The sequence below is a fragment of the Delphinapterus leucas genome, chromosome 5 (genome assembly GCF_059928025.1).
Source record: "Delphinapterus leucas isolate spDelLeu-1000000601 "Yukka" chromosome 5, BTC_Dleu_Yukka2, whole genome shotgun sequence".
In the NCBI taxonomy this organism is placed as follows: domain Eukaryota; kingdom Metazoa; phylum Chordata; class Mammalia; order Artiodactyla; family Monodontidae; genus Delphinapterus; species Delphinapterus leucas.
The window spans coordinates 122,687,285-122,694,997 of record NC_143133.1 but is presented as its reverse complement, the minus strand read 5'-3'; the positions used below and the strand labels follow the sequence as shown (position 1 = coordinate 122,694,997).

The window sequence follows — 7,713 nt, the reverse complement described above, 5'->3', positions numbered from 1 at the left end:
TTGCTTTTTTATCCATTCATCCAGTTTGTGTCTTTTGGTTGGAGCATTTAATCCATTTACATTTAAGGTAATTATTGATATGTATGTTCCTATTACCATTTTCTTAATTTTGGGGATTTGTTTTTATATCACCAAGAAAATTCTCTTGATTTTCATCCTGTGACTGGCCAGTTATGATTTCCATGGCCTTCTAGGGTCTTGAACTGAATATTTCTAAGGTGTCTTGGAAGATGCGTAGTATTTGAACCAGGGTACCTCACTTAATTGTATAAAGAAATGAGGAACGTGAAGTATTTCCTAATGGCCACATGGTTTAAAAAAGTGCAGTGGTCCTGACTGATATAGTTGCTTGATGATAATCATTGCTTTCCTTAATTTAACTACAAATGAAGCAAAGTTAATTGTAATCAATGTTATGTGGGAACCAAATATAGCAAACTTGCTCATTATCCTCAGCACAGAACACATGGTACCTGCTCCATAAATAAAGAGTAAATAAAGAAAACATATAGTTTTACTAAAAAAGGGAGGAAAACTGAATATGTAGGTTAGAAAATGAGAAAATGAAAAATGACTCAAGTGAAACTGCCTTTCTCCATCTGGCTTTTCCTAAAGAGTTCTGAAGAGGAACTGAGAATAGATTTTTTTTTCTTCCTTTACTGGTAAAGATGCATTTTTCAAAGATCAAAGAGAGAATCAAAGAAGTCCCTAAGACTATTTTATTTTAACCATCATTAATATGTAATAGTACCAGAGTCACCTTGGCAAGCCATATGCTAGAAAATCATATATGGAAAGTCATATTCCCTTTTAAGACAAAGATTTTTGAATATTCCCTCCATTTCAATAGTTATCATTGGTACTAGATGTTATCAATTTAAATTAAGCTTTCTTCCATTCTGATTTGAATAAATGATTGAACAAACATGCAAACAAGAATAGACAAATTTTCAGTGCAGAAAAATTCTGAATAATTTCTATAGATACTCTACCCTCAAGTAGGTGGAGCATAACTCCCAATTCCTTAAATGTAGGCTATGCATAGTGACTTCCTTTCAGAGAGTACAGAATTAAAATAGGGAAGCATAGTAACTTTACAGTGGAGAAAGCTGACAAATACTACCTAAGTCAGGTGATTAAGGTCAACATTAACAATGATTGATCATGTTGATAGTATTTACCCTTCATAAAACGTGATGGAAATGGCACTTTAACTCTGTGGTCTTCTTCCCAAAACTTGTAACACTAGTCTGATCATGAGGAAAACGTTAAATTCCTGTTGAGGAATATTATGCAAAATGCCTGGTTAGTACTACTCAGACCTATCAAGGTCCTCCGAAACAAGGAATGTTTGAGAACAGCCAAGAGGTGAATACAGAGACAGGATGACTAGTAACATAATATCCTGGATGGGATCCTGGAACAGAAAAATGACATTAGATAAAAAATAAGGGAATAGTAATAAAGTACGAGCATGAATTAATAATAATGTTTCAATACCGATTCACTAATTGTGACCATACTGATGTAAGATACTAAGATATATACTAATAGATCAGTATTGATTCATTAATTGTGTACCATATTAATGGAAAATGTTTGAATGGGGGAAATTGGGTGTGAGTTATGTAGGAACTCTCTATACTATCTTCAGATTTTTCTATAAGTCTAACACTATTCTAAACTATGAAGTATATAAATATAACCAAAAAATTTCAGAATAATATAAAAAATAGATTTCTACATTTAAGAAATCAACTATTTTATAGAACTTTAAATCCAAAAATTTATTTAAGTGTTTATTCATTAATCTAGTACTGAATTAATTTGCTCCCAAATTTTAGGATATTAAATAGTTTTTGATATTAAAGTGTTAATTAAAGCTTTATATGTCAATAAATTAACACTTATTAATGCCCAACTTGCTTGCTTATAGTCTGTCTATTTTTGGAAGGAATTAAGTTAACTTTGCATATAATGGTAAGTAAATATGACCTTCGGTATAGGTGGTTGATTTAAACTAATATGACTTTAAATAAACAAAAAATTAAACATTCAAAATATTTAAACATATTTATTATACAAAGTAACATGTTTATTATACAAAGTAACATGTTACTTTTCAGTCTAAGTATCAATAATGTGTTCCATTATTAAATGCAAGTTTATTTATCTTAAATACTCTGGCCAGTTAATTCCATCATATAGTATCTATGCTGCCATATTGATAAATACCTCAAGGTGTACAATCATAGCTCCTGTGTGTTCAGATGATGAATTTGCTAAGTGGGATATTTCATTTTTATAGGAATTTTATATTGATAATATGTAGTATGAAACTTTTAAAACTAAATTATCAGATTTTGAAAATGCTCTTAGTGAAAATGGAAATGAAACTAACTTATGTTCAAAAAAGTGCTGAATAAATTAGAGTCTAAAAAACTGAGTAGCACAACTACTGACAGGCAGTTTATCAATGATCAGATCATGAACACAGAAGAGCATTAAACATTGGAACATTAGAAAAAATTGAAAAAAATAATTATAGGTAATTTATCAAATATTCTGTGGAATTATTTTTCATTTCTATGTGAAAGGTAAAATTCAAATTCCAGATTTTGGGTCAAAATAGATTATTTCTTTTTGTACACATCTCTTGATAAAGAACAGAATCTGAATTGCAGCATCTTATTTACAGTCATGATCTGGGATGAGAGCAGAGTAGTCTGACATTTACAATACTTTAGTGGCAATTATAGCACAGTAAATATATCAATTTAATTAAATTCCTATAGTGATTCATGACATAAAATATCAAAATAAGTTAACTTGCACAGAAACAGACAAAAGATCAATGCATTGGCAGTGGTATAATGAATTAAATTAAAGTATGACTGCCATCTACTTAAAGGATTGTGTGCATAAGTAGATTTTTTTTGTAAAGCAATCTCTTAGAAAGATGTCCTTTAGGGAAGTTAGAAAAGATAGATCCCAGAAGGTTCCAAAGATTCCTAAAGTCAGCCTTAAGACAGTATCTAAATTATTTTGTATCTTACTGTTAAGGGGGAGTCCAAGAACTATGCTTGCATTAAATAAATGTAAATGGAATTCTTTCTTACACCTTACTGAGTAAAATATGAATTTTGCATTTTCAAATGTGATTTGTCACTAATTTTACAGTGTTTTTAGATAAACTAAGTATCATTGAAATCCTTATGACAATATAAAAGTTATATGTAAAATCAAGAACCCATGTGTCAAAGAGAAAATGTGAAAATGTGAAACTGGTGGGTGAGTTGATCAGGTTCTCTAATCTTCTCCCAGTAGTGAGATCTAAGTAAAATCTGAGAGCTGAGTATGATCATGAAGTTCTATAAGCAATTGAAAAGAAGGCTGATGGCCTTCCTACTAACAAAGACAGTAGGATCTTCAGTAATTAAAAAAAAAAAAAAAAAAAGGAAAGGAAATGTCATTCATTTAGTATTCCAAGCTGATAAAGTGGTTCTTACTGGTTACAATAAATGTGCTAGAGAATAATAATTGGTGCTTTTTTGTACCACTGCTTTATAAATAATCTTGTGATTTTGTAATTTTTACCTTGTAGCTCTGAACATCTTCATCTAAAAAGAAGAAAGAGTTGAATTAGATGTTTACTAACATATCTTCTAATTCAAACATTTTACAGTTTTATGGTGGAGACATGGTACCTAGCTAACTTCCTGTGCTAGTAATTATAGTTTAGTTACTGCTGGAGTAATTATTAACTTATAAATGAAAAAGTGTTTTGCTTCACTGAATCAAGCAAAATAAGGTATTGTGTATGCATATGCAAATAAGAGTGTGAATTAGTTCTGAAATATTCCCGCCAGTTAAAAAATATCAGTAGCTTTGTATGGACATGTGCTCTAGAAATAGGATTACCAAATATTCCAAGAAAATTTGAGTTGCCACCCTCGCCTTCAATAGTAATCTACTATCTTGAAAAACTCCATTGATAATGCTAATGGAAAATCACTTACACTAGGAAAAGAGAACAAATAAACAGATAAAATAGAGTCCTGTTTCTCTAACAGTACTGATGAGTCATTCTCAGTTAAAATTAGGTCCAATTATGAGTAACAGGAAATCTCAAATTATAGCTGCTTACTCAAGATAGAAATTTGTAGATAGAAATTTGTTTCACTCTCACAAAAATATTGGCAGACTATGACGAATATGGTGACTCTGGTCTCCTTAGGGACCCAGGCTCCTTCTGTGCTCTACCATCTTTAACATGTGGCTTTTACCTTGCTGTGCAAGATATCTGTTCTAGTTGTAGATATTGCGTCCACATTCCAGTCTTCACAGAAGTTTTGTTACCATTTTCCTTACATTTCCCTGGTCACACCTAACTGCAAAAAAAGCTAGAAAATATTATGGTTTTGGCAACCCATTTGCCCAGCTTAAGTTCATGGGGCCTATTACGAGAAGAAAGTGAGAACAGATATTGGGAGACAACTGGTAGCCTCTACCACTAGTCTACCCTTTAGCAAAACGTTCCTGCGTGGGTGCAAGGACTGTTTGAAAGGATTTACATTCTCTACACTTAGGTTCATTGTTGGGAAGGAAGAAATTCCCACACATTCTTATTCACCAGAGGCGGCATATGCAAAAGTGGAACAAAAGACTGAGAAACATGAGGAAAAACCAAGAGGAATGAATATAATTGCTCTAGTCAGGAAGCTTGTGGTTTCAGTATGTAAGCATGGACCAAGTCATTGATGTTGCAAACACTATGAGGATAATTGCATCTCTTGTTGCATTAAAGTTTTCATCAGAATGTTTAGCATGGGATACTTGATCCAGTGCTGCCTCTGGATTCCCTCTGCATTTAGGCATCTGTTTACACAGCCATTCCAGCTACTTTCTCTCTTCTACAATAAAGAAAACTTCCAGCTCAGAGCTTTTCTGGGCTCTTTTGTTAGTATATACAAGGGTACTAGTTGCTTCTTGTGCTGGGTCAGAAATCTGGATGATGAACTGCATGCCATTATAGCTGGATTTTTGGTGGGAATATCAATGATGTTTTATAAAAGCACAATTTCCATGTATTTAGCTTCCAAATTGGTAGAGACAATGTATTTCAAAGGCATTGAAGCAGGAAAGGTTCCCTATTTTCCCCATGCAGACACTATCATCTATTCCATCTCTACAGCAATTTGCTTCCAGGCAGCTGTCATGGAAGTTCATACCTTGAGACAATCTTACTGGAAGTTCCTTTTAAGGCTCACCAAGGGCAGATTTGCCGTCATGAACCGAAAAGTCCTTGATGTTTTTGGTACTGGTGCATCTAAACACTTTCAGGACTTAATCCCTAGGTTAGATCCAAGATACACAACTGTAACACCAGAATTGCCCATCGAGTTTCCTTGAAGATGACTGTAACTTGTTAATGTGACTTAATGTTTCATTATTTTTTCCTAGAGAGTTAATTATGTTGAACACAAAGAAGGGGGCCTGAGCTTGAACGTCAGTGTTATTTCAATGAGAGATGCTCTTTTTGTTGTTTGTTTTTCTTACCAATCAGAAATACAGAAGCTTTTTAGGAAAGTGTTGCTTAATAATTAAGCTCGCTCTATAGCCAGAATCTCATTCTGGATCACTGTAATGGTTGACATTATGATATATTATAGATTAAATTATGTCCACAAGCAATCTTAAATACTTTATGTAGAAATGTAGTAACAAATAAGAGTATACTCAAAATTACTCTAAAAGATGGTTTACTTCATTCCAATATAATTCTTGGTTAAAACTAAGAATATTTCTACATTTTAGGATACAAAGGATCACAGATACATGGATTTGGTCTGTATTTTTTTTTTTTTAACTTCTGAATTGGTAACTATACTAGTGAAATTTTATAGGTATGGAGTAACTCCTCACAGACAATGCTGCTTTATTTAGTATAGAGCAAATTAATTGGAGAAAGTGGCCACTCTTACTTCAGGGATGCAAAGACGGGTCATACTGTTTGGATAAATGCCATAGTATCCGTGCTCTTTTTCCACTGATACCTTCATCTCTCTCCATGATCAGCTGGGTTCTTTGGCAGCCCAGTGAACCTGTGTATTAGTGGCAGGTTAAGAACAAATGCAAATTGACATATCTGTTAAAGTTGAAACGTATGTTTTAATCTTTTACAGAAGCATTACACTTGAATATTCAAATGAAGTTACTTTTAAACCCCCTGTAGGTTTATTATGTTTGTTTTCATTTACAAGGACTGAAGTCTTCATAGCTAAGTTTGTATGCTGTTGTCGATTTAGAAGGGATCAAATTCTATGGAACAAAAGTAGTTTGGGCAAGTTAGGCAGTTTGTTCCTCAGCTGTTTCACCTATAGGGATGTTTGACAACTAAAAACATTCTAAAAATCCAGTGGTTGTTTAAAAGTCCATTTTATGACTAATTGGATGCAGGTTCTCTAGCTTCTTTTCACAAAATCATTGTCATCACTTTTACTCCTGTTAGAGCAAAGAAGTGACAAAATGTAGTCACTGCTGATTATGAGTTAGTTCAGGACAGCTTTGATTGAAATATGATCACTCTTTAGAGTTTTTCAGGGACAAGTTATTCTTTTCTAAGTTAATTCAAGGCTTAAGTTGTTGTGATATGTTACATTACAATTAATGTAACATATAGGGATAATGGTATTTTTTTTAAATATAATTTTGTTGCTGAGAAGTTTTAGGCTGCTGTAAATTAATTATGCAGTAGAACTTGTGTAGCAATAAGAATTATAACCCAGACTTTTTAAATGCTTACTCCTCTGTATTCAATTTCACCATGTATACTTTGGTTTACATGTAATTCTAACCTTGGTTGTTATGGCAGATTGAAACCAAACAAAAAAGACAGTATCAGAGAGAGCCAGTTTAATTAGGCCAAAATTTTGCATTGTGATTACCTTTTTAGGATTGACTTGTCTATTAGGCAGTACAGTTAAAGGATCCTTTTGGCTTCAGACTTCCAAATTTATTAGTAAATTCAGTTTTAAGTTTTTATTCACTGGAATCAAAATGATTAGTACTGTGTTTGCTTTTAAAAATGAAGTATTATAGCAGTGAAGAAAGTACTGCTACTTACATCTCATTTTCTCTATTCAGAAATTATGTTTATAATATTTTTCCTGTCAGTTAAACAGAAAACTTTTTAATCCATAAGTTATTGTTTTCATTCAGATTAAAGGACTATGAAATTGGAAGACAGATTCTACTGAGATATGATGAGATTGTTTAGTGAAATTTTACTGGTCAAAAGGTACATTCCTATTATTTATTTTTTTTAATAGAAGCTATAGTCATCTTTTATTTTACAGAAAATATGAAATGAAATAACCATCACGAAGCAGTCATATAATGAATGTATAGCTGGAATGAGCAGTTAACTAGTTTGCAGTAGTGAATAGAGAAGGATAATTTGATTTCATTGGTACAGACTGCAAAGTATTGAGCAAACACAAAGAAACTGTATTCCTGAAGACAATGTGTTTCTACCTCTAATTAACCAGATATGGATTGGCAACTTGCATTATAAATAAAGTCAAATAGATGTGTCCATTCCAAAAAAAAAAAAAAAAAAAGTGTACCTGTGTGTGGAATGCACTGACCTCACATTCTAAGTTATCTTCTGAATATAGTTAACCATGGACCAAAAGACAAAACATCTCTCCC

At 32.5% G+C, this 7,713-nt stretch overlaps 1 pseudogene; it reads left to right on the top strand.

Moving 5' to 3' along the window:
* The first annotated feature begins 1,298 nt into the window (after positions 1-1,298).
* On the top strand, positions 1,299-6,293 carry LOC111178997 (transmembrane protein 135 pseudogene; annotated as a pseudogene).
* Positions 6,294-7,713: the final 1,420 nt, after the last annotated feature.